Source organism: Lipotes vexillifer, unplaced genomic scaffold (genome assembly GCF_000442215.2).
Source record: "Lipotes vexillifer unplaced genomic scaffold, Lipotes_vexillifer_v1.1 scaffold1417, whole genome shotgun sequence".
Lineage (NCBI taxonomy): Eukaryota > Metazoa > Chordata > Mammalia > Artiodactyla > Lipotidae > Lipotes > Lipotes vexillifer.
Window position 1 is genome coordinate 469,284 of NW_006778171.1, and position 14,779 is coordinate 484,062.

A 14,779-nucleotide genomic window follows, 5' to 3' on the forward strand; every position below is an offset into this window, starting at 1 on the left:
TCCCCCAGCCACCCCCGCCTGCACTGCTGCAGCCACAGCCGCCCCCCAGAGCACGTCCTTGAATATTCCAAGCTCTTCTGCTCCTCAGGGCTTTTGCAGTGCTTGCCACCCCTCCTTGATCATCTGTCTAAACAGACCCTCTATTGTGCTTCACCTCGGCGCCCTTTACCGTTACTTGCATAGTTAGTTACTTGTTTTTTTGCGCTTTTCTCTTGGGAGGGTGGGGCTTTGCCTCTTTCTCTCCCAGGGCCTCACCACGTGGGTTGCATGACCACATGTGCTGCCCTCTCGACCCCAGACTATCGCAGGGCGTGGGGAGACCCCGGGAAGGCTTGTGATTGGCCTGTTTCAGACCTGGCAGAACTTCTCTGCCCGATTCTAGTCCGCATCTGCGGACCCTCGTTCGCCTTTAAGGCACAAGAGGGCGCTTTAAGCCTGGTGCTTAATAGAGTCCAGACAAGACCGTGCATTAGGATGTGCTCACCTCTTCCTGCTCTGCATCAGGAGCTAAGCAGGGGCACCCAGTTCTACGGGGGCCTGTAGGTGGGGTCTGTTCTCCGTAGGGAGGAGCCAGCGGCCAATCGCTTCTTCTCGCCGGGACCGGAAGTGATCCGACCGTCTCCCCAGCAGACTGACAGCCGCAAGGGCTGCCTACATGTCATGGCAGATGTTTCTAGAACACCCGTCTTGGGTGATTGGTCTAAGCCAAACATAGTGACACCCTCCTCCCCTTCGCTGGGCATCGGTATGGACTGTATGGAGGTGGGCATGTGAATAGCTCTAGACCAGTTGGGGGTAACCTATGCCTGTGAGCTAAGAATGGTTCTTACATTTTTGAAAGTTTTTTTTTTTGTTGTTGTTGTTGTTGCGGTACGCGGGCCTCTCACTGTTGTGGCCTCTCCCGTTGCGGAGCGCAGGCTCCGGACGCGCAGGCTCAGCGGCCATGGCTCACGGGCCCAGCCGCTCCGCGGCATGTGGGATCTTCCCGGACCGGGGCACGAACCCGTGTCCCCTGCATCGGCAGGCGGACTCTCAACCACTGCGCCACCAGGGAAGCCCTGAAAGGTTGTTTTTTTTAAAAAACCACATTCAAAAAAGAATATGCTGCAGAGACCATAAGGTTCTTATGGCCCATAAGAACCTACCATATTTACTATCTGGTCCTTTACAGAAAACGTTTGCTGGCCCCTGGTCTTGACCATGAGAGGTAAGAGGCCTCTGCTGGATAGCCCTGGAAGGATTTGGATCCCTAATAAGGAAGAGATGAGGAGGAGGTTTGCCTTTTTTCCTGCCTAAATGTGGTTGTGGGAGGAAGTCAAGCCTGGAGCTGTGGCAGCCAGTTTGTGACCATGAAGCACGCAGCCCAAGAATAAGAGGCCAATATGCAGAGGTAGGAGGTGGAGGGAGGCTGAGTCCTTGAATACACTGCTGAGCCCCTGTCTGATCCTGGAACTGTCGTCCTCTGAACTCCTTCTTATGAGAGGTAAACGTTATTGTTGTTTAAGCAAAGGGTGGGCAAGCATTTTCTGTAGAGGGCCAGGTAGAAAATATTTTAGGTTTGGTGGACCATAAGCTCTCTGTTGCAACTACTTACCTCTGCCCCTGTAGCATGAAAGCAGCCACAGGTGATTCATCAATGAATGGGCAGGGCTGTGCCAAAAAAACTTTATTGACCCAAACAGGCAGTGGGCTGGATCTGGCCCTGGGAGCTTGCTGATGCCTGCGGTGCGTTGGGTATTTTGTTACTTGCAGCTGACCCATCCTAACTAGCATTCTCTGAAGTCGGCCTCAGCTCAGAAGTGCCCCTGGGCTCTAGCATGGAGGGGTAAGCCTGAGACTGGGGAGGTGCTGCAGTGCTGTTTGGTGCTGGGGGATTAGCACATAAAGCCCACCCACTGATATGTCCTTTTCTCCATGTTCACATCATGCTTCCCACTGTTTCCTCCAATATCTTCTCGTAGTCCTAACAACTGTCCTGTGAGCACATGACCTTAACGAAAACGGTTTCATCTTTTCCAGGAATGTGATCCAGGGAATGAAAGGTGCTCCTGCTTCCCCTTGATGCTCCACTCTGGCCGCGGTCAGCCCTTCACCCACCCTGCCTGGCAGGGGATGGCATGGCCCGCTCACTGGGCAGGACTGAGCTCCACAGCTGTGTCCACCACGTCACAGAGCCAAAGAGTAGCCAAAGGAGGAACAGGGAAGATCACCTTCCTGGACTGAGCACCGTCCCCGAAAGTGCAATTTCTCCTACAATTTAAAGGTGATATGATGGCATGATGGTCAGCACCGTGGTCACAGGTGAACTGCAGAAACAGGTGAGGGCTCTGTCCCTGATGTTAGAATCCGGGTGTTCCTTGACTGCTATGCTGGACCCTGAAGAAAGGACAAGATCCCAGCAAGAGTTAGGGGCGGGGCCTTCCAGGAAAGGGCCCTGATTCTACCCTCCCAGGTGCACAGAGAGCCGGGGCTGCCCCTTAATGTGTCCCTGACAAATGGTACTTCCGTGGCAGAAATGTGGTTTGGGGAGATGGACAGGCTTTGAGTCCAGGTTCAAGTCTCTGCTGCAAGTTACTGTCCCCTCACTGAGCCTTGGTTTTCTCCTCTATAAGACAGTGGGGATAGCCTGACACACCTTAAAGGGTCACTGAAAGCATGAACTGAGATGATGCACGTAAAGCTGGAACCATAGAGCCTGGCGGGCAGCAAGTTTTTTTTTTTTTTGCCGTGCGCGGGCCTCTCACTGTCGTGGCCTCTCCCATTGTGGAGCACAGGCTCCGGACACGCAGGCTCAGTGGCCATGGCTCACGGGCCCAGCCGCTCCGTGGCATGTGGGATCTTCCCGGACCGGGGCCCCGTGTCCCCTGCATTGGCAGGCGGACTCTCAACCACTGCGCCACCAGGGAAGCCCTGGCAGCAAGTTATTATTATGGCTACACGGACAATTTCAGGTCTCTGCCTCCAGGGATGCTGCCGAGTGTGGACCAGATGTCTCTCTTTGCACACAAGTGCTGCTCCGAGAATTCTTGGATTGCTGGTCCTCTACATGGCCCAGAGAGCCCGTAGGAGGAAAGACACTGCCCCCTAAAGATGTCCACACGTCCTAATCCCTGGAACCTGTGAATAGGTCACCTTAGAAGGCAAAAGGGACTTTGCAGATGTGATTAAGTCAAGGATATTAAGGTGGGAGATTCTCATGGAATATCAGGGCCGGCCCTCAATGTAATCACAAATGTCCTTATAAAAGGAAGATTTGACTATGGAAGAGGAGGAGGCAATGTGATCACAGAGGCCGAGACTGGGGTGATGTGGCCACAAGCCAAGGAGTGCCAGCAGCCACCAGAAGCTGGCAGAGGCAGGGATGGGATTCTCCTTCAGGCCTCTGTTGATGGCTCTGCCGACGCCTTCATTTCAGTCCAGTAAGACTCATTTTGATCTTTTGATGTCCAGAATGGTAAGATAATAAATTTATGTTTTAAGCCACAAAGTTTGAGGCGGTTTGTTAGAGCATGCATAGGAAATGCTTTTTGCCTTTGCACCGGAAAAAGCTGGATGGTCCAGGGCACTACCGAGCTGTCTGTGTCTTGGTTTCCCTGTCTGAAGATGGAGTGGGTGAGGAGCATGAATCGGGTCTTGGCTTCAATGACACACCTCCTCTGGGTTGGTTCTATTTCTCTGGCCTCCCTTCTCAGAGCTGTTTGCAGGGTCATGGCCCTCTTCTTGGCCATTTGGTGTTGGAATTTCTGGGGGGCTATACTGGGTCCTCTTGGCTTCTCACTGCTCTTCTTGGTGGTCTAGTTCATGACCAAGGGCTTGCCTACTGTACAGATACTGTTGGCTCTGAAATTTGCATTTTCAGCCTGACCTCTCAACTGCAGGCTGGTTATTTCCAGCAGCATACTTGGATGTCTCAAAGGCACTTTATACTGAATGTGTCCAACACCAAACTCAAGATATCCCACTCCTCTGGCCACTTGTCCCTTCGTATTTTCCATCCCCATGGATTGTTCCAGCCTCTGTCTGTTATTCAAGTCAGACATACAAGGGCTGTCTTTACACTGCCCTTATGCCTCATTTCCAATCAGTGGCCACACCTGTCACTTCTACCCCCAAATACCTTGGTTGCATCCACTTCTCCCCACTTCCAACCCCACCACCTACTCCAAGCCACCATCATCTCCAGCTTGGTCTTCCGAAGGAGCTTCCTCACTCATTTCTCCAGCACATCCCTTGCCTCTACCAGTCTGTCCTTCATGCTATGGCTGGAGTGGTGTTTGAGAAAGGCCAAGATGCTCCTAGCCCTCCCCTGCCCAACATCATCTGGTGGCCTCCCCTCACTGCTGAGACAGAGAAACTTACCTTGGCCCCGGGTCCTGCATGGTCTTTCTTGACCACCTCTCCAGCCTGATCTCATATCACTTTCCTTGTGCTTCACTTTTCCTCTGTGCTCCATCACACTGACCAGCTTCTTTAGTTTTTCGAATGTGTTATGTCCCCTCCTGCCCCAGGACCTTTGCACTTGCTGCTTCCTCTTCCTTTCAGTTAGTTAATTCCTACTCATCTTTCAGATCTCCATCCAAACAATGGTTTCTCAGGGTAGTCTTCACTCATCCCTAGACCAGGTCTGGTGTCCCTGTGAACTTTTGCAACACCATTTAGCTTTCCTTCACTGTGTCTATTGTACCTTTTAATCATACAGTTATGTGTCAGATTGTTTGAATAGTGGTCCCTTTTTTAAAACCACTTAACTGTAAGTCTCAAGAGGGAGAGACAGTGTCTGTTTTTTTTTTTCCTGAGGACCGTGTCCTCAGTCCCAGGAGAAGAGGAGCTCCATAATCATTGTCAAATGAAAAAAATAAATGAATAAATGCTTAAAGATCTTTTAAGACAAAAATGGGGAACTGGAAGATAGTTTCAATACTATGGAAAACTCAGTAAGAAAACATGTATTTGTTTGATATTTGACTAGGAAGGTTAAAAAGTTATTTATTTATTTGCTGTGGAAAAACTCAGATAAACTTTGTGAGGTCACCTTTTCTTGGTACCACTTCCTAATTGAACGGTGAAGGGGCTTCCACACTCCAGATGGAGGGCTGTGATGGGGGAATTACAGACTGTGAGCTCCAGGGATGGGGACTGAGTCTTCATCTCTTTAATTCATCTCTGATGTTCAGTACAATGTCGACCGAGCAGGTATTTAGCAAATATCAATGATGACACACACTGCTAATTGCTTTACGAGAACAATTCCTTTGCGTGCTAAGAAAACGCTGACTTTGGTTTGGGGACTCAAAGTGCCCGGTCTCAGGCGATGACTCACGGTCTGTTGAAGCCAAGCACGGGCAGTTTGTTCCCTTTTCCCTGATACGGGAAACATTTTGCAGTCTGCCTTGTAGCTAGGGGTGGCCACGCGGTTCCCTTCTGGCTAAGGAGACATAAGGTCCTTCTAAGAAGATTTTCTTCACTGGTGACAGGTGAGAGACACATCAAGAAAAGTCCCCCTGGCATAGTCTCCCCCCATTTTTCTTCTGGAGTTTGAACTTGGTCATGATGCCTAAAGCTGTAACAGCCATCCTGTGACCGTGAGCCTCCAAGGGCAGAAAGCCACAGCGTTGAGAAGGTGGAGCATTTGGATGAAAAGATGAAAAGATTCTGGGTCCTCAGTTGCATCACTGAGCTTTTGCACCAGCCCTTGCCGGCTCCCTCTGAATTTCCTGTTGTGTATGTCTTTAGTGCATAAACCACGAATAGTCAGGCTTTCCGTTATGCACAGCTGATAGCACCCTTAATCAATATATTTATTTAAAATTTCTTTTAAAAACAATTAATTAATTAAAAATTTAAGGGAAATATAGTAGATTTACAGTGTTTCAGGTATATAGCAAAATGATTCAGTTATACATACATACATACATATATTTCTTTTCCATTATAGGTTATTATAAAATATCGAATACAGTTCCTTGTGCTATACAGTAGGTCCTTGTTGTTTATCTATTTTATATATAGTAGTATGTATCTGTTAAACCCCAGTTCCCAATTTAACCCTCCCCCACCCCCTTTCCCCTTTGGTAATAAGTTTGTTTTCTATGTGGGTCTGTTTCTGTTTTGTAAATAAGTTCATTTGTATCATTTTTTTTTAGATTCCACATATAAGTGATATCATATGATATTTGTCTTTGTCTGATTTACTTCACTTAGTATGATAATCTCTAGGTCCCTCCATGTTGCTACAAATGGCATAATTTCATTCTTTTTTACGGCTGAGTAATATTCCATTGTGTATATGTACCACATCTTCTTTATCCATTCATCTGTTGATGGATGTTTAGGTTGCTTCCATAAAATTTTTTTTTATTTTGAAATCATTTCAAGCTTTCAGAAGAGTAGTAAGACAAAGAACTTTCATTTACCCTTTACCCAGATGCACCAATTGTTCTTGACAATGTCTCTACTGCATATATGCCCTGATCTGATGTGATCTGTTATAGATCCTCTCCTGGAGCATGGGAAGTTTAGTTTAGGCATCTGGCTCCTTTTCCCTTAAACATTTCAGCAGGTATTCTCTAAGAACAAGGGAGGTCCAATGATCAAATTCAGGAAATTTAAGGTTGCTGCCATACAGCTGTCTTAATTGTCAATAATTGTTGATTGTCAATGGTCTACTTGTCAATGATTGTCTAATGTAGTGTCCACATGAACATTTTGCCAACTGTCGCAATAACATCTTTTAAAGGGTCTCCCCCGATCCCTGGCATGCTTCCACGGTCTTCTTTAATCTGGAGCAGTCCCTTGGCCCTTCTTTGTCTGTTGTGACAAAGAAGAACTTCTGAAGAGTTCAGGTCAGTTGTTCAAGGTCCCCAGTGTGGGTTTGTCTGATGTTTCCTCGGGGAGCAGGGATGCTACATAAAGATGCTGTGTCCTTGGTGCATCACATCGAGGGCCACTTGGTGTCTGTTTGTCCCACTCCTGGGGGTGTTAACTTTGTTCACCTCATTAAGGTTTCTCAACAGTGAAGTTCCCATTTTTTCTCTTTGTAATTAATAAATAATATGAGTAGAGGTGCTTTGAGACAATGCAAATATCCTGTTCCTCTCCAAACTTTTACTTAGTGATGATTCTTGTCTAAATCAATTATTACTATTATGGTTATAAGATGTGATTTTATTTTCTTCTTTTTTAAATTTTTAAATTTTTTACTGATGTATAGTTGATTTACAATAGTGTGTTAATTTCTGCTGTACAGTAAAGTGACTCAGTTATACACATATATACATTCTTCTTCATATTCTTTTCCATTATGGTTTATCCCAGGAGATTGAATTTGGTTTCCTGTGCTATAGAGCAGGATCTTGTTTATCCATTCTATGTGTAATAGTTTGCATCTACTAACCTCAAACTCCCAGTGCATCCCTCCCTGCCCTCCACTCCCCCTTGGCAACCACAAGTCTGTTCTCTATGTCTCTGAGCCTAATTCTGTTTCGTAGATAAGTTCATTTGTGCCATATTTTAGATTCCACATATAAGTGATATCATATGATATTTGTCTTTCTCTGTCTGACTTACTTCACTTAGTATGATAATCTGTTGCATCCATGTTGCTGCAAATGGCATTATTTTATTCTTTTTTATGGCTGAGTAGTATTCCATTGTATATATATGTACCATATCTTCTTTATCCATTCAAAAGATGTGATTTTCTAATTCTCTTATTCCTTTGATGTTTATTTTATTTTATTTTATTTTTTCTTAGTCAATGGCTTGTTTTTTAAAAAAATTTTCTTTTCTTTCTTTATTTTTTAACATCTTTATTGGAGTATAATTGCTTCACAATGGTATATTAGTTTCTGTTTTATAACAAAGTGAATCAGCTATACATATACCTACATCCCCATATCTCCTCTCTCTTGTGTCTCCCTCCCATCCTCCCTATCCCTCCCCTCTAGGTGGTCACAAAGCACCGAGCTGATCTCCCTGTGCTATGTGGCTGCTTCCCACTATCTATTTTACATTTAGTAGTGTATATATGTCCATGCCACTCTCTCACTTCATCCCAGCTTGCCCATCCCCCTCCCTGTATCCTCAAGTCCATTCTCTACGTCTGTGTCTATTTTCCTGTCCTGCCCCTAGGTTCTTCAGAACCTTTTTTTTTTTTTTTTTTTTTTACTTAACATAATTATCATTTCTTTTTCTGTGGTCAGAACATGAAGATCTACTCTCAGAAACTTTCAAGTATACAATGCAGTATTGTTAACTATAGTCACCATACTGTACATTAGATCCCCAGAACTTACTCATCTTATAACCGGAGGTTTGTACCCTTTCACTGGCATTTCCCCATTTCCCCCACCCTCCCACCCTGGCACTACCATTCTACTCTCTCTTCCTATGAGTTCAGTTTTTTTAAGATTACACGTAAAGTGATATCATACAGGATTTGTCTTTCTCTGTCTGACTCATTCTACCTAGCATAATCTGTCGAGGTCCATCTATGTTGTTGCAAGTGGTGGGATTTCCTTCTTTCTTAAATAATATTCCATATATATACCACATCTTCTTTATCTATTTGTTTGTAGATGGACCCTCAGGTTGTTTCCATATCTTGTTATTGTGACTAATGCTGTAATGAACATGGGAGTGCCGATATCTCTTTGAAATTTTGATTTCATTTCCTTTGGATATATGCCCAGAAGTGGGATTGCTGGATCATATGGTAGTTCTATTTTTAACTTTTTTAGGAACCTTCATACTCCTTCATATCCATAATGGCTGTATCAACTTACATTCCCACCAACAGTGCACAAAGTTTCCCTTTACTCCACATCCTCACCTACACATGTGGTCTCTTTTTTTTAGATTCCATAAATATGTGTTAGCTTATGGTATTTGTTTTTCTCTTTCTGACTTACTTCACTCTGTATGACAGACTCTATATGTCCATCTACCTCACTACAAATAACTCAATTTCGTTTCTTTTTACGGCTGAGTAATATTCCGTTGTGTATATGTGCCACATCTTCTTTATCCATTCATCTGTCGATGGACACTTAGGTTGCTTCCATCTCCTGGCTATCGTAAATAGAGCTGCAGTGAACGTTGTGGTACATGACTCTTTTTGAATTATGGTTTTCTCGGAGTATAGGCCCAGTAGTGGGATTGCTGGGTCATGTGGTAGTTCTATTTTTAGTTTTTAAAGGAACCTCCATAGTGTTCTCCACTTTTCATGTTTAGTAATTGTCATTCTACTGTAAGGAAGCCTCCTTCCCCCTCCCTCCCTCCCTCCCTCCCTCCCTTCCTTCCCTCCCTCCCTTCCTTCCCTCCTTTTTATTCTTATCACTATGGATTCATGGATTTTCATTTTATTCAATAGGTTATAATCCATTATTATTATCAATTCTGATGCTCACATTGTCCCAGGTTTAGCAAGTGGGAGCCCCTTCAACTTGGTTGCTGTGCCCTTTTCACATGTCTCCATCATTCTTTGAGCACTCTCTTGTTTTCTGGCACCACAAGATGTCCCAGGATTGTGTGGTACCTTCTCTGCCCAGCTCTGGCATCAGCCGTTTCGCTGAGACACTCTGAGTCCTTTTGGTGAAGGCTGGTATTTATAAACCAAGATCTGGGTACCCTGTGGGTACTGAGCAACATTTAGTCTGAAGCCATGAGAAATGGAGCAACACTTACTCATCTGTGTATTAGTCATGCTAACTAGCGTGACCTGGAGAAAGAAGCATAGGTGTCACTCATGGAGAGTCTGATGCAGATTAGTGGATCCTGGGAGATTCCATCTTTGCAGCCCTGACGTCCCTGCACGAGGTCATTGCTGAAGAGAAGGAGTCATGCCCGTTCTTAAGATACTTCCAGCAAGGAAGTCTGCATCACTTTTGCTCATGCTGCCATTTGCCAGAAGTCCAAGGGAGTCTGGGCAGCACAGGGAACACACAGTTAGTTGGTGCGCCCTTACCCCTTCTGACCACAGTATGTTCATTCATGCAACAAGTGTCAACTCGGTTCCTCGTAGCCAAGCTGACTCCAAGAAGCTGAGATGACTTCACCTCAGATGGTTTACAGCAGGGGGAGAAAGGTAAGTAAACAGTAAGTGAACAGACCATCACATGACAGTGGGCTTGTGCACTGTAGCGGGGGTAGGTGCTGTGCGCTGCACCGACACTCAGTGGTTACCTCCCTGGAGACTTGAGGAAGACCCATCCGGGTGGTCCACTGGCACTGGGTTTGAAACGTGAATGGGAGTTCGCTCCCACTCAGAAAAGGGTGGGGACATCTCAGGCAGAGGAGAGAGCCAGGGTAAGGGCAGAAGACCTGAAAGAACTAGGCATGCTGGGAGAAGAGGGAACAATTTCAGGTGGGTAGAAGGTGGTGTCTACTGGGAAAGGCTTGGGAGGCAAGGGATGAGGCTGATAACCAGGTGGGAAGGGCTGTGCTAAGAAGTTTGGAATTAACAGATTAACTTTAACTAATAATTAATAGTGTGGGTCACAAGGCATCGTGGAATGTGTTTAAGCTGATGAAAGACATCTCATCTGTGTTTTAGGAGGATCATCTCGACGGTAGAGCACCCGATGGAGGGGAGAGAAGACATCAAGACACACGGACCTGTTGGGAGGCTCTGGCAACCACGTAGGCATGAAGCAATGAGGACCTGAACTGGGGGCAGCAGAGGGGACAGATAGAAGGGGTTGGCTGTTGGAGCCATTTGAGAACAATGAAACCATAGTCGTTTCCTTTATTGCAGACCGTGTGGCTGATATTATTTGCTCACAATTGTTCCTGGCCTCCTCACATTGCCGTGGCTTCCCTGTGGACAGGGCGTAGTCCTTGCTCGCCCACTGACCTGCTTTGGTCCTGGGTGCGTGAGTTGAGTTAACATATGCACCATCCAACCAGAAGCTTCAAGTATGTGCATGGCTGGGGCAACCCTCTTGGCTCCCACCCTGCATCCCGAGAAGGCAAGCCTCAGGGGTATCAGTGGCCTGGGAATAAGAGAGTGGAGGAGCAAACTGAACCTGACCCACAGTTTGGGGCAAAGCTTCCCCAGCTGACCACAGACCATTAGTGACAAATAAAAGTTCGTTATTTTGGGCTTCCCTGGTGGCGCAGTGGTTGAGAGTCCGCCTGCCGATGCAGGGGACACGGGTTCGTGCCCCGGTCCGGGAAGATCCCACATGTCGCAGAGCAGCTAGGCCTGCGAGCCATGGCCACTGAGCCTGCATGTCCAGAGCCTATGCTCCGCAACGGGAGAGGCCACAGCAGGGAGGGGCCCGCGTACTGCAAAAAAAAAAAAAAAAAGTTCGTTATTTTAAGCCACTGAGATCCTGGGGCTGTTTGTTACACAGCATTATGGTAACAAAACCTGACTAATACAGGGGCTTACCATTTCCTAAGTACGGCATGTTATTTATTGGTAATATCTCTGCATAGTAGGTACTAGTGTTACCATTTTAAAGATGAGGAAACGGAGGCTCAGAGAACTTGCTCAAGGTCCCACAGCTAGTAAGTCAGAGAAGAGGGATTTAAACATGGGACTGTCTGACTTGCAAACCCCTCTTCCATCCTCTATCTACGTGAATATGCTAACTTCTGGGATAGCTATTTTTTCCTGCCAGAAATGGCTGCTTTCAGCTTCCTGTGTTTCTGAGTTGGGAGAGGGGTGGGGGCCTGGGGACCAGCCTTTGGGTTTGAAGAGGCCTCCAAGTCACCATCAGTGGATGTGTGCTTGAGGGGGCTTCTCCAGCCTCAGGGATGGAGGCTGATGTTTCATCTCTACCTTTCTGCCTGGGCTCTGCTGAGCCAAGCTGAGTACACTGACAGCTTGGGTGTATCCTATAGCCAAGGAACTAAGCCTGTCTTGGTGTAAAACAGAGTTGACTCTTTTGATATCATCAATGGCGGCGGCGGTGGGGGCGGCCGTGGCAGCAGCAGCAGCAAAATCCTGGCTGTTGGCCCACTGATTTAGCCATTGGTCTCAGCGAAGCGAATCCAATTTAAAATATATCTTCAGAAAAAGAAGGATCAATGAGATTAAATAGAGGACTATTTGCTAACTGGATTAGGAAACCCCCTTTGTGCTAAAATGTTCTAAGAAAATCCTCTTAGTACAATTTTGCAGGAGCCAAAAGTGTGAGAATATCACTTACTTGCTGTCATCCTCTGAGGGCAGGGCTCTAGCTGGGATAAAATAAGAGAAGGAATTTATTAGCTCCTTAGTTGGCTAGAGTCTGTGCAGACGTGGCTGGGTTTGGAGGCTGACCCAAGAGACTCCTTGGTTTTCGGTTGTTAACCAGCTCTTTTGAAGTATGTGGGAAAGAGCTTGGGTGAGAGAGGGCAGCCACTGCTTACAAAAAACCATCATCCCTACCAGGCAGACTGCTCCCCGTGAAGACGGAAGACACAAGGGCTGTAGCACCCTGGCAGCATATTAATTTATTTTGCTTGCCCAAGGTCTTATGGATAGAGAGAAAACTCTCAGTTTCCAAAAATGATGAGAAACCTGATATTTTGGATAACAGAGGAAAGAGTCTTGGAGTTCTGAAATCTGTCCTTTCACACACGAAGCTTCATGCCTCTGAGCCTTTGCACATGCTGTTCCCTCTTCAAGGAATGCCCTTCCAACCCCAGAATGCTGGTGGACTCCGTTCAACCCTCCAGCTTGAGTGTCCTCTCTTCTGTGCTGCCCTTCCCCGTGCTGCCCACCCAAATGGGCAGTTCATTTCCCTGTTCTCAGGTCACCACTGAACCTTGTTTATTCCCCGGGCAGGGCTTTTTCAGTTGTAGGTGACAAATGAAACTCAACTCAGATATGTGTTAGCAAAAGGCTTTTGTAACTGCAAAGAGCAGGGTAGAGGCTCAAAGGTGTCATTCTCTCTCACGCACTCTCTCTCTTTCCTCTTCCTTTTCCGCTTCCCCTCCTTCTTTCTCCTCCACCACCTCCTCCTTCTTCGGGAATGTAAGCCCCAGGAGGACAGGAATGTATACTTGATTCTTCTTTTTTTTTTTTTTGCGGTACGCGGGCCTCTCACTGTTGTGGCCTCTCCCGCTGCGGAGCGCAGGCTCAGCGGCCATGGCTCACGGGCGCAGCTGCTCTGCGGCATGTGGGATCTTCCCGGACCGGGGCACAAACCCGTGTCCCCTGCATCGGCAGGCGGACTCTCAACCACTGCGCCACCAGGGAAGCCCTTGATTCTTCTTGTATCCCCCCGCTTAGGGCAGAGCCTGGGACATAGTTACATTTGAGCCTGGCTGAAACATCAGTTCTGTGTTCATTAGAAAAAGATGCCCCTTTCTCAACATAATTTACTGCCTTTTGCTGGAAGTTTTAAATAATCACTGTACAAACCTACCCTGGCTATGATTTGTATACCCCATACAGCCTCCCTTCCATCTCCCACATAGTAGGTCCTTAATAAATGCTTGCTGGATGAATGAATGGATGAAATTCAGGGAGTCAGAACTATCTGAAAAACCAATGCAAAACTGTGTGGTGAGCTTGTGTGTACCTTTGCTGATTGAATTGTCCATTAGTGTCAGAGTGTTGGGCACAGAGCCCCCCCTTTTATTATTCCTCCACCAACGAAGATTTGTCAAGCACCCACTCATTGTGTTGGTTTGGGGAATTCAGACACAAATAAGATGCAGTTTGTTGATTTAAGAAGTTCAGAGGCTAGAGGGTCAGATAGCCATGTAAATGAATGGTGACAATATAGTGTCACAATTGCTGCCTTATGAGCCAACCCAGGGCTCCACCGGAGCTCAGGATACTGACTCAGTCCAGAAGAGCCAGGAAGGCTTCCTGCAGGCGTGCAGTTTAAGTCCGATCTAAAAGGAGGGAAAGGTACTAACACTGGTAAGTGCTGCATACAACATGTAAAGCCATGATCCGTGTGCTTCAGTCTCCAAGCAGTGTTATGTTCAAGAAGATAATTCTTAACTCAAACTTTTCTTGCATTTCTTAAGTTCTGGGAAGGCAACAGGTAATCCTCTAAAATTCCCTGTCCCTTCCTATCCACTTTCCTACAGACCCCAGTTCCCTCACCTCATTCACATCAAACTTCCCTGGGAAACCCCACCTTGAGCTTTCAATCCCTCTTCCCACTTTTCTCCTTCTGCTCTTTATTATGAAGACAAACATAATCTCTTCCTCTGGGACCATTCCTTCTTCCTCCAGCCTCTCAGGTCCAATAATGCATCTACTTTCTGACTGTCTTTCACAAAACTCAGGGAAGAAATATCCTTGGAGAGCAGCCCAGGGTAAGGAACTGCCCCGGTACAGCCAGAGGAAAAAGGGAGGCTCAGAGTCTCTCATACAGGAATGATTTTGGTATTATCACATTTATCTTTTAAACTACTATGATCAACCCATTTTGAAGATGAGAAAACTGAGGCTCAGAGAGATCAAATAACTTGCCCAAGATCCCACAGCTAGTAAATACCTGCTCCTGCCTGCCATGCTTTCCTTCTCTTATCTTCTCTTTTGCCTTCTTAACTGTGATTTCAACCCAAAGAGAGACTTCCCCAGGGAAGGCTTCTCTAGACATTTTGTCTTGGTCAAACCAACCTATTGTACACTTTCATAAGGCTGTGTACTTTTCCTTCATAGCACTTGTCACAGCTGTAATCGTACATTTTCTCTGGGTGATTCTTGGATTAAAGCCTCTCTCCAACACTAGACTATAACCTTGTGGAGGGAAAGGGCAATATATATATATATATATATATATATATATATATATATATATATATATATTTATATACTCTTGTGTTC